The sequence below is a fragment of the Pan troglodytes genome, chromosome 1 (assembly GCF_028858775.2).
Source record: "Pan troglodytes isolate AG18354 chromosome 1, NHGRI_mPanTro3-v2.0_pri, whole genome shotgun sequence".
Taxonomy (NCBI): Eukaryota; Metazoa; Chordata; class Mammalia; order Primates; family Hominidae; genus Pan; species Pan troglodytes.
The window spans coordinates 4,484,470-4,505,624 of NC_072398.2; the positions used below are offsets into that span (position 1 = coordinate 4,484,470).

Genomic DNA, 21,155 nt, shown 5'->3' on the forward strand with positions numbered 1-21,155 from the left:
AAGGAAAAATTAAAGGCATTCAAACTGGAAAAAAAGAAGTAAAATTATCTCATTTTGCAGATGATATGATATTATATACAGGAAAATCATAAGGAATCCACTAAAAAATTACTAAAACTAATAGATAAGTTAAAAACATTGCAGGGTACAAGATCAATATATAAAAATCGATTGTAGGCCAGGCGCGGTGGCTCACACCTGTAATCCCAGCACTTTGGGAGGCTGAGGCAGGCGGATCACGAGGTCAGGAGATTGAGACCACCCTGGCTAGCACGGTGAAACCCTGTCTCTACTGAAAATACAAAAAATTAGCCGGGTGTGGTGGCAGGCACCTGTAGTTTCAGCTGCTCGGGAGGCTGAGGCAGGAGAATGGCCTGAACCAGGGAGGTGGAGCTTGCAGTGAGCTGAGATCGCGCCACTGCACTCCAGCCTGGGAGACAGAGCAAGACTCCGTCTCAAAAAAAAAATCGATTGTATTTCTATACACTAGCAATAAGCACTCAAAAAATGAAATTAAGAAAATTCCATTTACAGTTACATAAAAAATAAACTTATGGATACATTTAAGAAGTTCACAACCTGTATCTAAAAACTACAAAACATTGTTGAAAAAAATTAAAGAAGACCTAAATAAATGGAAAGACATTCCACGCTTGTGAACTGGAAGATTTAATACTGTTAGGACGGTAATACTCTCCTCTCCCAAGTTGACCTGAAGATTCACTGCCATTCTTGTCAAAATCTCAGCTGCCATTTTTTGCAGAAATTGACAAATTTAAAAATTCATATGGAAATTCAAGAGACCTAGAATAGCTAAAACAATCTTGAAAAAGTTATAGGACTCAGACTTCCTGATTTCAACATTTAGCACAGAGCTACAGTAATCAAGACAGTGTATTACTGGCATAAAGATAGACATACAGATCAATGAAACAGAATTCAGAGTTCAGAAATAAGCCCCTATATTGATGGCCAACTGATCTTTAACAAAGGTGCCAAGACAATTCAGTGGGAAAAGAAGAGTCTTTTCAACAAATAGAACTGAGACAACTGGAAATCCACATGCAAATGAATGAAGCTGGTCTTCTACCTCATGCCATATATAAAAATTAATTTAATGGATCAAAGACCTAAATGCAAGAGCTTAAATTATAAACTCTTGGAAGAGAAGCATATCTTCATGATCTTGGATTACGCAATGGCTTCATAGATATGACACCAAAAGCAAAAGCAACAAAAGAAAAAAATTGATGAAAGCAGAAGTTTAAACTTTAGTGCTTTGAAGAACACTATCAAGAAAGTGAAAAGGGAAACCATAGCCTGGGAGAAAATTTTGGCAAGTCATATACCTGACAAGGGACTTATATGTAGAATACATATAAGAACTCTTAGAACTCAACGAGACACATAACCCTACTAAAAAATGGGCAAAGGATCTAAAAAAAAGTATTTCTTCTAAGAAGATACGCAAATTAAAACCACCATTATCTATCATGTCACACCTACTCAGATGACTATAATCAAAAAGACAGATAATAACAAGTGTTAGGATGTGGAGAAATTAGAACTCGAATACATTACTGGTGGGAATGTATCATGTTACAGCTGCCTTGGAAAAGTTTGGCAGTTCCTCCAAAAGTTAAACCTAAAGTTACCATATGACCTAGCAATTTTATTTCTAGGCATATGCCCAAGAGAAATGAAAATATATAGCCACATAAAAACTTGTAATTAATGTTCATGGCAGCATTACTTGTAATAGCCAAAAAGTAGAAACAACTACATGTTTATCAACTGATTACTGGATAAATAAAATGTGGTATTATCCATGAAACGCAATATGATTTCTCAGTAAAAAGGAATGAGGTATTTGATGCATGCTACCACAGGAATGAACCTTGAAAACATTATGCCAGGTGAAAGAAGCCAATCACAAAAGACCACATATTACATGATTCCATTTATATGAAATGCCCAGAATAGGCTACACAGACGGAAAGTAGATTTGTGGTTCTATGACTGGAAGTTTGGGAAGATATGGGAAGTGATTGCTAATGGGTATGGGCTTCTCTCTAGGGTGATGAAAATATCCTAAAATTGATTGTGGTAATGATGGCTTCACAACTGTGAATACACTAAAATTCACCGAATTGTACATTTTAAATGGGTGTACATTTTATATAGTTCATCTAGTATATGAACAGTATCTCAATAAGGCTGTTAAAAAAAAAAAAAGACCGTTATGAATAGAAGTAAAGTAAATCGGCCGGGTGCAGTAGCTCACGCCTGTAGCCACTTTGGGAGCAGAGGCGGGTGGATCACCTGAGGTGAGGAGTTCGAGACCAGCCTGACCAATACGGTGAAACCCCGTTTCTACAAAAATTACAAAACAAAATTAGCTGGGCGTGGTGGCGGACGCCTGTAGTTCCAGCTACTTGGGAGGCTGAGGCAGGAGAATTGCTTGAACCTGGGAGGCGGAGGTTGTAGTGAGCCGAGATCGCACCACTGTACTCCAGCCTGGGCAACAGAGCAAGACTCCGTCTCAAAAAAAAAAAAAAAAAAGAGACAGAAGTAAAGTAAATCTATTAACTTGTCCCAAATGACAGAAGAGTACACCATTTTCTAGTTGGCAAACCTAAACAAAAACTCTTCTATACATGCCTTGAGCCCCCGAGGATAAACATTCCTTTAGATACAGAACATACTTTGCTCCTTAAAGAATAATTCGGCATTATAACAAAGTTTTTCCTCTGTTAGCAAAATGTGAACCAAGAAATTCACAAAAAGTTTCCATTTCCCTGTTTTTATTATTAGACATGGTCCAATAAAGTTTACTATCAGTGAAATATATAAGTTATGGGAATGGAACTCTCAATGGAAAAAAAGTGGAAAAAAAATACTAGCTACCATAAAACATTTTCTAGTAACACAAGACAGTCCAATTAGTTTCTTGAACTCTCTATACCCAATCAAAAACCTTTAAATAGGTTACTTCTCAAATTACAGGCTGCATTCCTAATTCTAGCCAGCTGCCTTCTAAAAACATCTGCTTTTAGTCACAAGGAAAACAGGATATAAAAAAGGAATATATCAAGAGCAGAAGAAAACAATTCTAAATATGTATTTTGGTCAGCCACTTCACATATGAACAGTAGCACATTTCTGAATAAATGTTTTGAATATACATTATGAAGCGAATAAATTAGATGTTTTTCTTTGGTGTGACTTTTTTTCTTAATAGATTCAGAGGAAAAGAGGGTAAGCCCTTCCAGGGAGAGTTGGTTAGAGAAAGAGATGCCCTCCAAATGCTTCTGCTCCTGTTAGGGCTTCCTAGATCTATTATTAGAGAACACGCCTGGAAGGCTCAATCTTTACAACTGGGCAGGCTGCCTGTGGAAGATGCAAATTTAATTCAAGGTCAGTATGCCTTATCAAGTCCTTCTGCCTCAAAGTCCTGCCAAAGCTATGCAGACAATATGGATGATGTCTATTTTAAGTGAATATTTAGTGAGATAACTGTAAAAAAAACCAAACCAAAACAAAAAAGCATATGAGAACTGAGCCTTTTACAGAATGATTTCAGTTGTGAAACTATCCTACTCCCCTACAATAATGATTTACTGCTGGCAGTTACTCATGCTGAAATAACTGCTATTATTATTATTATTATTATTATTATTATTATTACAGACAGAGTCTCGCTGTCACCCAGGCTGGAGTGCAATGGGGCAATCTTGGCTCACTGCAACCTCTGCTTCCCGAGTTCAAGCGATTCTCCTGTCTCAGCCTCCAGAGTAGCTGGGATTACAGGCATATGCCGCCATGCCCGGCTAATTTTTGTATTTTCAGTAGAGATGGGGTTTCACCATGTTGTCCAGGCTGGTCTCGGACTCCTGACCTCGTGATCCGCCCGCCTTGGCCTCCCAAAGTGCTAGGGTTACAGGCATGAGCCACCACGCGTGGCCAACTGCTATTAATTTTTGAAATCAATAGTAGTGTTTCTCAACGCTTCTCTAACTTGGTGTGTTAGTCCGTTTTTGTGTTGCTATAAAGTAATACCTGAGACTGGGTAATTTATAAAGGAGGTTTAATTGGCTCACAGTTCTGCAGGCTGTACAAGCATGGCTCCAGCATCTGTTTTTGGAGAGGGTCTCAGGAAGCTTCCAATCATGGTGGAAAACAAAAGGAGAGCAGGCACGTCACATGGCGAGAGCAGCAGCAAGAGAGATGGAGAAATGGGGAGGTCCCGGCTCTTTTAAACAACCAGATCTCCCATGAACTGAGTGAGAACTCACTCATCACCAAAGGGATGGCCCTAAGTCATTCATGAGCGATCTGCCCCCATGATTCCAAGACCTCCCACTAGGATCCACCTCCAACATTTCTTTTTTTAGAGATGGAGTCTTGCTATGTTGCCCAGGCTGATCTCAAACTCCTGGCCTCAAGAGATCCTCCTACCTCAGACTCCCAAAGTGTTGGGTATTACAGGCATGAGCCACTGCACCTGGCCTGGAGGTCACATTTCAATATGAGATTTGGAGAGGACAAACATCCAAATCATGTAACTTGGTTTTATCTTTTGTCATTACATCTAAAAATTATTTTACTACTGTCAAAACTTATGTCACATAGCATCTCTTCAGTAAAAATCTCCCTACACAGGTCAAGAGAATTTCTCAAAATTGCTATGAGGAAATTCATGCTTTTGTAGAATACCATAAAATATTGATATGTTTAACCTCATTTTACAAACTAGAAGCTATTTTTCTAACAGAAAATATTATAAACATGCAAAACAAAATCATAGCCAATAACATGTATCCATAAAAGACAAACAAAACAAGCTGGTGAACTAGATATAACTGGATGTTAGCAAGATTTCTGCTGGATAAGCCTTCATTGATTTTGTTGTCTCAATAGTAGCAGACGCCAAAAGTTTAAAAACACATACTTGAGAAAAATGGATAATCCACGACATTTTTATCCAAATAAAGCCCTAGAAGTTGGCTTTTTATTTGAGCTGGGGGAAGACAACTTTTATTTCTAGAGCTTGGTTCAAGTATAAGAGTATAGTTAGTATTAACATTCAGCAGACTAGTTAAAGAACTATTGCTCTCAGGCAGCTGCCGAAGGTGGGATGAAGAGTTACATATAATGACACTGGGGGCCGGCCTTGCAGAAAAAGGTTAGCACACAAAAGTGGTGCTGTACAAGGGAGGAATATGGCACAGAACATTCGAAGCACATCTACTTAAGGTGGCTATATATTCAAGCTTACCCAGTGCCCAGTGCTGACAACTAGATCATCCCTCAGAGATTACACGAACAATCAGACGTTTTCATTTGAAAGTTAGTTTACAGTTTAATTCTTCTCAAACCCTTCCTAACATACCAAAGGAAAACAGTAAAGCAGCCAGATGCTACCACAAAATAGTATCTCTTAAACCGCGGAACAGTAGAAGAGTTACCACAACATCCCAATGTCAACTACCTATGTAAACCATTTGTACCGAAGATATCATTTGGTCAGTTTAATCCAAGGATCTCTTTCCCTTAGGGTCAAACTAGAAAGCCCACAATGTCCCCCTAGTTCCAGTTTAGATCCCAAGAGCGTTTCTTCTATTATATTTTCATTAATCTCAGAGATTACTGCTTGAATTTAAAAAAGATTATCCAAGTATAGTAACTAACACAAATTGAAGCATTTGGACTGTAGTGAAGGCGGCAATTAGACTAAGTTGGGAGACCTATGTGCTTTGCCTTGGTTTGTTCATATGTATTTGATAACTTTTTAAGGTACTCAATCTGTCTCAAAAAGTGTTTGATTCTAATTCAGAATCCTGGAGCCAGAATGTCTTGGTTGAAGTCCACTATTTGCTAGTTGTATGGCTTTGGGAAAGATAGTTACCTCTCTGTCCCTTGACGTCCTTACTTACAAAATGGGGATAACAAATACAATCTACCTCAGAGGACTGTTATGAAGAATAAATAAATTAGTATGTATACAGTACTTAGAAGAGTGCTTGTCCCATAAAGATTATTATGAGTATTAGTTGTAGCCAGAACGCGTATTTATTGGCAATATGATCCTTCCCTCAAATTTTGTTCTACATATTGGGGAAGATTGTATGCATGTGTAAATAGACAGATGAGTTCTGGTTATCTGTACAGTGTCAAAATTTTCAAGAATTTTTGGGAGTTGATGTCAAATTACCAAGAGTAGTGACTCACCAAAATGAATAGCAAACAATGGTAGAGTTAATTTGATTCTATTTAAAGACTCCTACAAGAATTATTTATATTCTGCTGGGTGTGGTAGCACATGCCTGTAATCCCAGCACTGTGGGAGGCCGAGGCAGGTGGATCACTTGCGGTCAGGAGTTCAAGACCAGCCTGACCAATATGATGAAACCCCATCTCTACTAAAAATACAAAAATTAGCTGGGTGTGGTGGCATGTGCCTGTAATCCCAGCTATTCAGGAGGCTGGGACAGGAGAATCACTTGAACCCAGGAGGCAGAGGTTGCAGTGAGCCAAGATTGTGCCATCGCACTCCAGCCTAGGCAACAAGAGCGAAACTCCCTATCAAAAAAAAAAAAAAAAAAAAAAGAATTATTTATATTCTTGAGAAGTATAGGTCTCAGCTAAAAGGCTTCTTCAAGTAAGACAGTAGTTTTAAAGGATGCCTATATATTAGTGAAGTACATAAGCAGAGGGCTGGAGAACCACATCTTACTTTGGTGCCAGGACCTTACAGCCCTGTACTTGCTTAAGTCCATGGAGATAGTAATTACACAGAAGGTGGCCAAGGAATGACCACTAATACTAATACACACTTACCTCCTCTGACACCATCCAGTGTCACTGAAGTCTAGTTTCTTTTTTTCTTTTTTTGAGATGGAGTTTTGCTCCTGTTGTCCAGACTGGAGTGTAATGGTGCGATCTTGGCTCACCGCAACCTCTGCCTCCCGGGTTCAGGCAATTCTCCTGCCTCAGCCTCCCAAATAGCTAGGATTACAGGCATATGCCACCACGCCCAGCTAATTTTGTATTTTTAGTAGTGATGGGGTTTCTCCATATTGGTCAGGCTAGTCTCGAACTCCTGACCTCAGGTGATCCGCCCACCTCGGCCTCCCAAAGTGCTGAGATTACAGGTGTGAGCCAGAGCAACTGGCCAGTCTAGTTTGTTTTTTTAAGCAAGAATAAAAAGGTTTTCTTATTAAGATTCTGAAAAGAAGAAAGTAAAATGTACAAGTTTAATAAAAACAGGTTTTCTGGCCAGGCACGGTGGCTCATGCCTGTAATCCCAGCACTTTGGGAGGCCAAGGTGGGACAATCACTTAAGCCCAGGAGTTCAAGACCAGCCTGGGCCACATAGTGAGACCCTATCTCTACAAAAAAATTAAACAATTAGCCGGGTGTGGCGGTGCATAGTCCCAGCTACTCAGGGGGCTGACGTGGGAGGTTTGTTGGAGGTTGGGAGGTCAAAGCCTGCAGTGAGCCATGACTATGCCACTGCACTCTAGACTGGGTGTCAAAGTAAGACCCTGTCTCACAAAAAAGGGCCTTTCAAAATATTTTTAAGAAGCATTCTAAAGTATTAATATGATAAAAGGGAAGAGAAAAAAATTGCAGAAAAATTATCCTCTTAAAATATGGGGGAAGGCAATAACTACAAAAATAAGTACAGTTACTTTTGGGCTCAATCTTGCCTCAATGGAAAAAACTGGCCTAAATATTTCCATTCATTATTTTAAAGTATTGTTTACAGAAACGAATTGATTGTGCTATATTACTGTCATGTTATTCTTCAGATAGAGAACGTTCATTAAACTTCATTTTTGTCAATGATTTGCCTCATCAGTTTAATAAAATTTTATGCTTCCTGCTTGAAAGCAACATTGACAAATGCCATCTCTTTTTTCTGTAACTTAAAACACTTCATATAACCACTTAGGGCCTGGGCCTGACTTCCATAAAAGATAGTATTAAATAATCTGGATAAGTATAAGAATAACCATTTCTCCTCAAAAACTAGAATCAGTGTTCATGTTAGAGGTTGAGTGAATTGAAGCAAGTGTTTGACTTATTTCTCAAAAAAGGGTGCTCAGGGAAAAGAAGACATTTCAATTTTTGAGTTTTTAAAAAGCCTCATATCAGTTGTGACTAGTGAAGATCGTGGGCTAATTACTGTCTCTGATGTAAGTTTACACTGTTAAACTACCTTACGAGGTCTTGTTGGTACTAATGCATTGAATCCAAGATAAAAATTGAGAAACACTATTCTAGAAAGACCCCCCTAAATTGTATGTCAGTTTAAATCTCATTTTAAAAAGACAGCATACCAGCAGATCTATAAACAAAGCAACTTTGATTGAATAAAACATAGGTATACCTCTTCTGCTGTGTCCAGAACTTTGCTAGACAGTGGGGATACAAAGATGATTAATTCACAGTCCTTGTCCATAAGGAACTCTTAAGTATGTAAATAATCACAATTTGATAAGTGTTCAAACAACAAATGTATACATATAGTCAATACCTCATTTTGTGGATGTCACTCTAAAATGTACTGTCAGCTTTTTCTTTCATAATGAAATAGTCCATGTAAAATACGTAAATTATGTCAGGGATGTTCAGCCAAGTAATTTAACCAAGATCACACAATGAGTGACTACGCTTCAGCACCAGCAATGGCTTGTGTCTTTCAGCCCTCTCACTGGCTGGTCACCTCTGGAGGCCTGCTTCTCTCTGCTATCCTAATGGATCTCCCTAGCCTGTCAGGTGACAGGTGAGAGCCCTAAACCATTGCACTAGTTCAGAGTAAGAGTCAGGACTGAAGAAAAGTTAGGACTGAGGAGGGGGCAGCAAGAGGCTGTACTTGACCTTTTCCTCCTTGGTCAAGCCTGCTTCTGTTACAGCAAGAGGCAGTGTAATGCAGTTTGTGGTACAACCTGGAATCAGGATGCATGGATTTGTATCCTACCCCCTTTTTAGCTGTGTGACCTTGGGAAAGTTAGTTAACTTATCTGTGCCTCTCTAAAATGGGAATAGTAATAATACCTAGCATACAATATCACTGTAAGGATCATGTGAGTCATTTTAACCCACCTCTTTCATCAGCGTGACCTGGATGTGAGACCCGGAGTCAAAGGAGATCATTTTGCAGCTGTAAAATTTGACTGCCCCACTGGATTTTGGACTTGCATGGGCCCTTTAACCCCTCTGTTTTGGCCAATTTCTCCCATTTGGAATGGCTGTATTTATCCAATACCTGTATCCCCATTATATCTAGGAAGTAGCTAGCTTGCTTTTGATTTTACAGGCTCATAGGAAGGGACTTGCCTTGTCTCAGATGAGACTTTGGACTGTGGACTTTTGGGTTAATGCTGAAATGAGTTAAGACTTTAGGGGACTGCTAAGAAGGTATGATTGGTTTTGAAATGTGAGGACATGAGATTTGGAGGGACCAGGGGTGGAATGATATGGTTTGGCTATGTCCCCAGCCAAATCTCAACTTGTATTGTATCTCCCAGAATTCCCATGTATTGTGGGAGGGACCCAGGGGGAGGTAATTGAATCATGGGGGCCAGTCTTTACCATGCTATTCTCGTGATAGTGAATAAGAATCACGAGATCTGATGGGTTTATCAGGCATTTCCACTTCTGCTTCTTCCTCATTTTTCTCTTGCTGCCACCACGTAACAAGTGCCTTTTGCCACCCGCCATGATTCTGAGGCCTCCCGAGCCACATGGAACTGTAAGTCCAATTAAACCTCTTTTTGTTCCCAGTTTCAGTTATGTCTTTAAAAAGGAACTAATATAGACACTGCGTCTGCCCTCAGGGTCACTACAGAGTGGGAAACTTAAAAAATCCTTATTGCTGTATTATTGTTTGATACCCACAGATAAAAGAGCAACAGGTCAGAATGAATGAGACTGATTAAAACAGTTCTTGTTCACTTATTTGTTAGGCCTAAAACTAATATATTTCTAAAGAAGTTCATTTAAAAAGACAAACCTTCAGCTTGAGAACACGATACAATATGGTTGATGGTTAATAGAGATAAATATTAAAGTATATCACTAATTCTCCTCAGTTTGAATGAATGGGGACTATAAAATATAGCATATTCATTCACTGATTGGAGTGATAGAGTAGAAAGTAAAAAAAAACTGATGAGGCAGAAAAGAGTGGTGACAATTCTGAAAGAGAAGTCCTTGTATAGATAGGAGAGAGGATGGGTTCTAGTACACAGCGGAAGGTTTCGTCTCAGATAGAGACATGGACAATTCATTCCATATGATCAGAGAGAAGGCAGACTACATATGGTAAAACAGTGGTGGTGGAAGGATGAGAAAACTGCCTTTTTTTTTCTCTTCAGTGAAATAAGCTGTGAGGTAATCTCTGAAAATAAGCTGAGAGTAGGGAATGGGGAGAAAGTATGACATATTGTAGTTGTCTCGGAGAGTGGGAATGTCAACTGACCAGAGAAATAAGGAAGCACTGCTAGACAGTATTTAGGGCCCTCTTGGGGTTTGTGGTCACAATTGTAAAGTGACATCTGTCAGTATGGTTGTTTTTCTCTAGCCCTATTCAGCTGCCGAGGTGTAGATGGTGAGCTGATTTTAACTACGGAGACAAGTATGACAGAGGGAGTGACTCTAACAGTAGACTGCAGAATAGCCCAGATGAAGAGGGGAGCAAAGAAATGATTATTTTAAGGAACTGGCTCACACAACTGTGGGGCTTGATAGATCTGAAATCTTCAGAGTAGGTCTGCAGGATGCAGATTCAGGGAAGAGGTGATGTTGCAGCTTGTCTGGAGCCAAAATTCGTTCTTCCTTGGGGAACTTAATTTTTCTTTTAAGGCCTTCAACTGACTGGATGAAGCCCATCCATATTTTGGAGGGTAATTTCTTTACTCAAAATCTATAAAATTGTTACATCTAAAAAGCACCTTAGCAGCAACATCTAGACTGGTGTCTGACTAAAACTGGGTACCATGGTCTACTCAAGTTGACACATAGCATTAACTATGACAGAAATAGTCACAGAAAAGATTTAGGAGGCAGGGCAGTTTTTAGATCACTGTATATCCATGAGTGCCACAGAGTGCAGAAGTTAGTTCAGGGAGGGGTGTAAGATGAGGACAAACAAAAAGAGAATCAGCACATTTCTGGGTTATGGAGGGGATGAGGTGAGGAAAAAGAAATACAGCATGACAGTTAGGAGCGCAGATTTTAGTGTTAAGAGCTCTTGTTCAAGACTGTGCTCTACCACTATGGCATGACTCTGAGCTTGCTTTTCAACTAGGCCTCAGTTTCATCAACTTAAAAAGGGATAATAATATAAGGAAATGGCTTAGTATAGTGGCATACTGAAAACACTAAAAAAAAATCAGGTATTATTATCGGAAGATTCAATATTGTAAGTGTATCAATTCTTCCCCTCAAATTGTTCATAAATGTAATGTCATTACACTTAAAATTTCACTGAGGTTTTTTGTTTTTAAACAAATTGCTTCTAAATTTTACTTGAAAAATGAATATGTAAAATAAATTCTGAAAGAGAATAAAAGAAACTTGCACCACCGATATCAAAACTTGCTGCAAGAGACTAGTATAATTCAACATCTAATAATGGTGCAGGAAGAGGCAGAAATGAATAGCACAGACAGTCTTCAAACAGACCTAAATATCCATGATAATTTAGTACAACATAAACATTGTATGTGCCACAAATTAACATGGGGAAGCATGGATTATTCAATAAACAGCATTGGGATAACTGGCATTCCAGTTGGGAACAAACATGTAGATTATTTCTATCATTTTTTGCAAGGAAAAATCTAGGGAAGGACTGGAAGATGAAAGGTTATAAAAGACCAACAGTTTTGACCACATATAACAAAATTTCTGTAAGGCAAAGGACACTTATAAATACACTCACCAAGCTTAATAGGGGATTTTAATTTATTTACTGTCATTTCATAACTTATATGCTTGGTCCTATTTGTATTTATTTTTGAGACAGGGTCTTGCTCTGTCGCCCAGACTGAGTGCAGTGGCACAATCATGGCTTACTGCAGCCTCGACCTTCTGGGCTGAGGCAATCCTCCCATCTCAGTCCCTTAAGTAGCCGGAATCACAGGCATGGGCCTGGCTCATTTATTTATTTTTTGTAGAGATAAGGTCCCACTACCACCCACCTCAGCCTCTCAAAGTGCTGGGATTACAGGCCTGAGCCACAGTGCCTGGCCTTGACTTCATTTCATATTGAACTTTTCTCTGTTTTTTCTATTACACCATATGGATTATGTCTTCATTGCTCTTTTCCCTGTAGGTTTGATTTTCTCCCAATAATACATCTTAATGAAAAAAATTAACACATACACTCAAATATAATCTTCCAAAACAAGAATTAAGTATATTTACAACACACCTCCTTCTATATAGGGCTGCTACAAGCTTTTACCTCTTCTCTCTCACCCAAGGTTTGTTCAACATAACCTGAAAACTTAATTTTTAAAAATCATCATGCTTGTTCTCTTCAAAGAGTAATTCTGGACACTGGCCCTGTTTTTAACCACAGTTATAAGATTTAGCTATGTTAAATGAGTATTGATGGCCATGGCCTTTCCTTTTAGTGTAACCACCTCATTGTTAAGTTCTTAAATAATTTTTTTTTTTTTTTTTTTTTTTCCTGAGACGGAGTCTCACTCTGTCGCCCAGGCTGGCGTGCAGTGGCGCAATCTCGGCTCACTGCAACCTCCGCCTCCCAGGTTCACGCCATTCTCCTGCCTCAGCCTCCCGAGTAGCTGGGACTACAGGCGCCCGCCACCATGCCCAGCTAATTTTTTGTATTTTTAGCAGAGATGGGGTTTCACCGTGTTAGCCAGGATGGTCTCGATCTCCTGACCTCATGATCCGTCCACTTTGGCCTCCCAAAGTGCTGGGATTACAGGCGTGAGCCACCGTGCCCGGCCAAGTTCTTGAATAATTTTTTAACCCCCAGAAAGGTATCTACATATTGTCTATGTCCTTTTGTACATGAATGACAACTGGAGAAGCTATAGTATTCAGACATAAATCTTTTCCCTTTTAATACTCTGTAGATAATGCTCCACTTTATTATTCAGCCTTTGGTATAAGCAAAGAGAAGTCTGAAATTAGCCTGATTTTTGTTCCCGTGTAACTTTTTTGCCTTTGTGTATTTGTAGGATTTTTTACTTTATTCTTAAAATTTGCAGCCAGGTGCGGTGGCTCACGCCTGTAATCCCAGCACTTTGGGAGGCTGAGGCAGGCGGATCACGAGGTCAGGAGATCGAGACCATCCTGGCTAACATGGTGAAACCCCGTCTCTACTAAAAATACAAAAAATTAGCTGGGCATGGTGGCGGGCGCCTGTAGTCCCAGTTACTCAGAAGGCTGAGGCAGAAGAATGGCGTGAACCCAGGAGGCGGAGCTTGCACTGAGCCGAGACGGATGCCAGCCTGGGCGACAGAGCGAGACTCCGTGTCAAAAAAAAGAAAAAAAAAAACCTGCAAGTTAAACCAGGCTTTGGTTGAATGGTCCTAACTTTTAAAAAGTTTTGCCTATCACTTGATCCTTTTGACCCTTCTACTTGAATTTCTGACTTTCTAAATCTTGTTGTTTTCTCTTTAGTTCCCAATCTAACTCCCTTTCTAGTTAAAAATTAGGAAATGGTGCTTTGCATTTTTGTGGAATCTATCCTAATCCCAGATTTTTCCCTTTCTGGTGGTACTGCTTGTTCTATTTTCAATGATCCTCCTGAATCTACCTGAGAACTTAAATCAGCAATTCCTTAAAAACTTCTCGTTTCTTGCTGTACATTTACTTAACAGGTAGCATGTGGCCCGATTTACAGCCTTGATGTTTGCTTACCCTCTGTCTGGAACACTTTCTCCTTTCTACATGGTATACTTCACCTTTCAGGAATGCCTTCTTAGTGAGGCCTTTCTTGACCACTCTCTTTGAAACTGCAGTAACCGGTAACTATACCATCCTGACTTACACTGTCCCTCCCCTTCTTTGCTTTAGTTTCCTCTTTAGCACTAATTACCACTTACTATCTCATATATTTTATTTATTAGCTTTATTCTGTTTAATAGACAGTTTAGATAGATGAGTTTGGCATTATTTAACTATTTTCTGGATAAAAATTTCAAAAAACAAAAAACATCCTGTTTTCATCAATGGGGGTGGGGGGAAGAATATGATAGAAAAGATGTCAGTTCTTCCCAAGTTAATTTATAAGTTTAGTGCAAGCCCAATTAAAAAAATCTATGGACTTCTGGGTATATATCCAAAAAAATCGAAAGCAGGACTTGAATAGACATTTTCATTTTTATAAACCCATGTTCACACACCATTATGCATAACAGCCAAAGGATGGAAGTAACCTGTGTCCAATGACACTGAAAATTAGCTTGATTTAGAAAAAAAAAAACAACCCCATCAACAAGTGGGCAAAGGATATGAACAGACACTTCTCAAAAGAAGACATTTATGCAGCCAAAAGACACATGAAAAAATGCTCATCATCACTGGCCATCAGAGAAATGCAAATCAAAACCACAATGAGATACCTTCTCACACCAGTTAGAATGGCGATCATTAAAAAGTCAGGAAACAACAGGTGCTGGAGAGGATGTGGAGAAATAGGAACACTTTTACACTGTTGTGGGACTGTAAACTAGTTCAACCATTGTGGAAGTCAGTGTGGCCATTCCTCAGGGATCTAGAACTAGAAATACCATTTGACCCAGCCATCCCATTACTGGGTATGTACCCAAAGGATTATAAATCATGCTGCTATAAAGACACATGCACACGTATGTTTACTGCGGCACTATTCACAATAGCAAAGACTTGGAACCAACCCAAATGTCCATCAATGATAGACTGGATTAAGAAAATGTGGCACATACACACCATGGAATACTATGCAGCCATAAAAAATGATGAGTTCATGTCCTTTGTAGGGCCATGGATGAAGCTGGAAACCATCATTCTCAGCAAACTATCACAAGGACAAAAAACCAAACACCGCATGTTCTCACTCATAGGTGGGAATTGAACAAGGAGAACACTTGGACACAGGAAGGGGAACATCACACACTGGGGCCTGTGGTGGGGTGGGGGGAGGGGGGAGGGATAGCATTAGGAGATATACCTAATGTGAATGATGAGTTAATGGGTGCAGCACACCAACACGGCACATGTATACATATGTAACAAACCTGCACATTGTGCACATGTACCCTAGAACTTAAAGTATAATAATAAAAAAAAGAAAATTAGCTTGATTTCTGTGGCATATACATACACAGTGGAATATTATTCAGCCTTAAAAAGGAAGGAAATTTTGATACATGCTGCAACATAGATAAACCCTGAGGACTATGCTAAGTGAAATAAGCCAGTCACAAAACAAATGCTGTATTATTTCACTTAAATGAGGTTATCTAGTCAAATGCACAGAGACAGAAAGCAGAATGATGATTACCAGGGACTGAGGGGAGGGAGAAATGGGGAGTTGTTGTTTAGTGGGTATAGAGTCTCAGTTTTGCAAGATAAAAAAGTTCTGAAGACTGGTTGCACAAAAATGTGCATATACCTAACACAGTAGATTGTATAGTTAAAAACGTAAATTTTATGTTATGTGTATTTTAACACAATTAAAACAAAACAAAAACCTATGGAATTTTTTTCAGCGAGCCTTACAAAGTACTCCTAGAAAAGGAAATGAAGGCCAATAAAGCTTTGGAATAATAGTAAAGGGAAACCGGCCTAATCAGATTCCAAATATAACGTGAAAGTATAATAATTAAAATAGTGTGGTAATAAGGCTAGAATCAACAATTCCGTATGGGTAAGAATTTAGTATTATGATTAAGGATGACATCACAATTTAGAGAGGAAAGACTTATTTCAAATAATGTGGGGCCAATTAGTTGATTTTTAATTTATTGTTTTTAAGTTACTGTCACATCTATACCAAAATGCATTCCAGATAAACTAAAACAAAATTATTTTCCTGCATCCCATTGTCCTTTTATTATTATTTTTGCCTTTCTTACAGTTTAAGATTATCTTGGCAGTTTCTCACTTTACATTTTATGAACCAACTGGCTGACATTTACACAATAATGTTGCTTTGGAATTCAAATAATCTTGTAGAGAATTCGACAGTCAACAAACAGAAAGTGTAAGTACATCCCATCTTAAGAAAAATCCGACCGGGTGCGGTGGCTCACGCCTGTAATCCCAGCACTTTGGGCGGCCGAGGCAGGTGTATCATGAGGTCAGGAGACTGAGACCAGTGTGGCCAGCATGGTGAAACCCTGCCTCTACTAAAAATACAAAAAAACTAGCTGGGCGTGGTGGCGCACGCCTGTAGTCCTAGCTACTCTGGAGGCTGAGGCAGGAAAATTGCTTGAACCCAGGAGGCGGAGGTTGCAGTGAGCAGAGATGGCGCTGCTGCACTCCAACCTGGGCGACCGCTGTCTCAAAACAACAACAACAACAACAAAACAACAAAAAAAGAAAAATCCATAAAACAAAGAATTCATCTAAATAGTAGGCTCTCTGGTATTTTTAAAGTATCTGATTTACAAGTTTCAAACGTTTTGTTAACTTTATCCACCATTATAAATGTGGCCATGGAACTGATATACAGTGGAACGGTATGCCACTGCAAGTCTGAAGGGGTTTTAGTCACCAATACGCTTGGACCCTACTGGCATCTGAGTTGTATTTTTCAAATACTTCAAATTTTCCATTTTAAGTTACTAGGTCAATATTTATTCTATGCCAAGTCGAGTGACTGCTATGATGAAACAATTTTTAACTGAACATTTTTGGGTTTATAAAACACCTTTCATAGATGGCACTGTAGCAGAATGACTCCCCAGAATGTTCCCAGAACCTGTGAACATGTTACATAGCAAAGAGACTTTGCAGATGTCATTGAAATTATGGACCTCAATATCAGGAAATTATCCTGGAATATCTGGGTGGGTCTCAATTACCTGGCCTCTTAAAAACAGAAAACTTTCTGTGGCTGGAGGTAGGACAGATGTGGAGGAAAGTGAAGTCAGAGATATTTGAAGCATAAGGATTCCCCACACCATTGCCGGTCTGAAGATGGAGGACTGGATGACACTTGAAGCAACTGAGAGAGGATCCCAGCTGACAGCAGGAAGGAATGGGACCTCAGACCTACAAATATAAGCAACTGAATTCTGTTAACAATCTGAATGAGCTTGGAAGCAGATTTGCCCCCAGAGCCTAACACCTTGATCTTGGGCTTGTGAAGACTATAGCAGAGGAACTGGGCTAACCCACCTGGTCTTCTGATTTACATAAGTGTGAGATGATAAATTTGTGTTGTTTTAAACTACTAAGTTTTTGGCAACTTGTTATTGCTGCAATAGAAAACAAATGTACATATGTATGGAAACTGAATTCTTTTCTCATACATACTAGCTTCCCCCACCGCCCTCCCCCCTAAAAAAGAAAAGAGGACAATGCCATAAATAATGTAGGAGGGCAGATGTACAATTGTCCTTTTGCTTAGCTAGACTCATGGGTCACTATTTGCCCAAGAAGCATATTGATACAAGTAAATTAAGGTAAATTCCTTACCGTTTTTAAAAAAAAAAAAGATGGATGACCAGCTCCTATTATTCCTATTAACTAGTTAATTTATGTTAAAATTCAGGAACTGACAATGTTTTCGGAAAGATTATCTTCCAAAGAGTAATTAAGATCCAATGTCAAGAAATAAACTTATTAAAAACATTTCCTCAGTCTAGTCCCATAGGATTTTAAGTTTTGTCAAAGAAAACTATTTGATTTTTTCTGTCCCATTCCTATAATCCTCCCCTCCCCTTCATCTGGACACCCTAGTCCAACAATCAAAGCTAAAATCTAGCAATGCACTTAAGCAAAGGTACAAGAAAAAAACACCAGAAATAGGCATTTGGCACAAAGAGGAAGATCACATGATCTTTTCATGCCATTTAAGTACTGGCAACTCTCCTAATAAAAACCAGCTAAAGCCCCACTCATTGAGCGGATATTTCTAGAACACGATCTAGTGACAGGCCCTGTTCTAGACACTGGTCATAGTATGGCGCTATCGGAGAAGTCACAGTCTGGTGGGATGCACGGGATAGTATACGCAGTAATGGAGACAGGCACGAAGCACAACTAGGGCATAGGAGTTCACTCAAGTCTCAGGAATAAAGACTAAGCTACAGCCAGGAGGAGCAAGCAGGAGGTTGCAGGTGATCAATGCTGGACAACGCCACTCCAGACAGAAGGATGGGCATGCATAAAGATATGGGGATGTGATATAGCCTGTTTGGACAGCTAAAAAATTGCACTGTGTGAGAATAAAGACTGTTATATAGAAGAGGGAAATGGACCTTTAACTGTCAGCCAGGGGCCACATCATAAAGTGCATTACACTTTATCCTGGTTATGTTTCAGAAAGGTTACTTTGGTAACAGAATGGAGGAAGGATTAAAATGAAGTAATACTAGAGACTGAAACTCGTAAGGAGGCTATTATATGAATAGAGATGAGGGCCTGAACTTGAGAAGCATTAGTGGAAATGGGGATAAAGTAACCAATTTAAACAATATCCAGAAAGTAAAATATGTGACAGACATCATAGGTTCCCATCAAATTGCCATTTCCAACTTTTTGCCTTCCTCACCCACAACTCACCATAAAGGTTAGAAACACCAGATATCCACTTACTCAGCTTCATCACAGTTGCACACCAGCCAATTCTAGATAATCTCTTCGGGGAAGGAGTGGGGCTCTGGTAAGTTTTTCCTTTCTATTAAAAGAACAGAGGTGCATGTAGAAAATGACCCTATGTTCTTCCATCTTCCTTCACATACTGCTGACTGAGGATACTATTTGGTGCTATGGCAGTTACTTTACAATTATGAGAGGACGAACCAAGGGCAAAAGCCAACGTGCTGAGGATGGTAGAGTAAAAGGATGGAAAGTCCTGGTTCTTGATGGCACAGCTGAGCTGCTGAACTAATCCAGGGCCTGTTTATCTCTGGACTTAAGTATCCTTCCAGCTTAAGCCACTGACTCTCAAGCTCTCTGTTGCTTTCAGACAGAATCAACCAAACTAAAACAAAGAGACAGGGCCAGCTGACTGACTGTGAAGGGTTTATAATAAAGAAGAATTTAAGTGTACTCCCAGGTTTCCGGTTTGGGAAACTACAACAAAAGTGGTGGCTTTTTGGGCAGTGGCAGGGGCAAGAGGAAGAACGTGCGCTGTGGACAGGAGGACAGGGAAGAAGTTTGTTCCTGGACATGTTGATTTGAGATACGAAGGAACCATTTAGGTGCGATGTGTGATTCTGGAACTTGTTCAAAAAGTCTGAATTAGATCTGCAGATGTATGAGAAATCGGATCTACCACACCTGCCTGACCTGACTCTGTTGGAGGAGTCTAATGGAGACAGGCGTCAAAAGAACGGAGTCCAGACAAAAATGTCCTTATTTGAAGTGTCCTAGAAAGTGGTTCTTTTCTATTCTTTAAAGACTTTGAAGATGTATAGGTACTACTTTATAATAAAATTGGTACGGGCTGGGCACAGTGGCTCATGCCTATAATCCCAGAACTTTGGGAGGCTGAGGCGGGCGGATCACTTGAGGACAGGAATTTGAGAAAAGCCTAGCCAACGTGGTGAAACCCACCTCTACAAAAATACAAAAATTAGCCGGGCATGATGGCAGGTGCCTGTAATCCCAGCTACTTGGCAGGCTGAGGCGGGAGAATCACTTGAACTGGGGAGGCAGAGGTTGCTGTGAGCCGAGATCGCACCACTGCACTCCAGCCTGGGTGACAGAGTGAGAAAACAAATAAATAAAATAAATAAATAAAACTGGTAGAAACTTGTTAACACAATGAATTTACAAACATTATCAAATACCTGCATATTTTTATTTTATAAAAATTCATTAGTCAAGATAACCTGAAAAGCACAAAATCTGGATCTCTGAAAAATGAAGACTGTTAAAATGACTACACCAGAGATTTGTCTCAGTATTTGAAACTAATCTGAGTCACCTGCTTTGCTATGTGTGCCAGTCAATTAGGAATACGTGAACAAGCTCATTCCCACGACTCAGAAAGTAGCTCCAGGACGTTTTTATTGGTGGTAGATTACTCCAAAGTACACAGAGGAACATAATCACTGATAAGGCAGCAAGCAATAGGAACACTATGCATAATTAAGTAACCTTCTGAGGATCACACTCTTCTTCCATGAGAAGGAAGTTAATACTGGTGACCCCCAATAGAATTATTTTCATGCATACGGCAGAGTTATGGAAGAAAAGAAATGATCCGCAGCAGCCCAATCTAGAGAATAGAAAAATACAATCAGAACTGGAACGGGTGACAATCTAACAAAGAGACACAAGGACACATGGCAAGAGGTCCCTATAACCATGATTATAAGGGCATCCCTAAGGTTGATTTTCGTATTTACAGAGTTGGAACCAGACAGCTGATGTACTAGGCCTATACAGACAACAGCAACCCTCATCCAAAGCATCTCTGATGAATGGGAAGAATTACCAAAGATAAAAGGAATTTACCCTTGGCATCAAACAAAAATATTTCAAAAACCAAAACTGACCTGAGAAAAATTAGTATAACAGACCAAAATTTGTATCTCAATCTCAACAACTGATCACACCGTTCCCCTCCATGAAAACCTTAAATGGTTCTGCTGGCTCAAGGAGCCCCCTCAGCCCTTCACCCAAGCCCACAACTCATCTGACTAAAGAAGTTCTAATCAAACTTTCAGTTTTGTCTCCTTTCATTTATGCTCTACTCTAGTTATACTGGACCAGCTGATAGTTCCCAAATCCCACCTGCGCTTTCCCTATTCCTGCCATTTTGTTCACGTCAATTGTTCTCTGCCCTTGTGGATGCTACCCATTCTTCAAGTTTCATACCTTTGATTTTTCAGCATTCCCTGATCCTACAACTACATAGTCTCCTCCTTTGCATCCTTGTCTGCTCTTATCAAAACCATGCTATTCTGTCTTGAATTGTTGCCACTGTTGTGTATCTCCTCTACAAT

The 21,155-nt window shown here is 39.6% G+C and overlaps 1 protein-coding gene across 2 annotated transcripts in view; it reads right to left on the reverse strand.

Moving 5' to 3' along the window:
- The window catches only part of DESI2 (desumoylating isopeptidase 2), a 56,231-nt gene that overhangs the window by 32,449 nt on the left and 2,627 nt on the right, over positions 1-21,155 (reverse strand). The window lies entirely within an intron of this gene.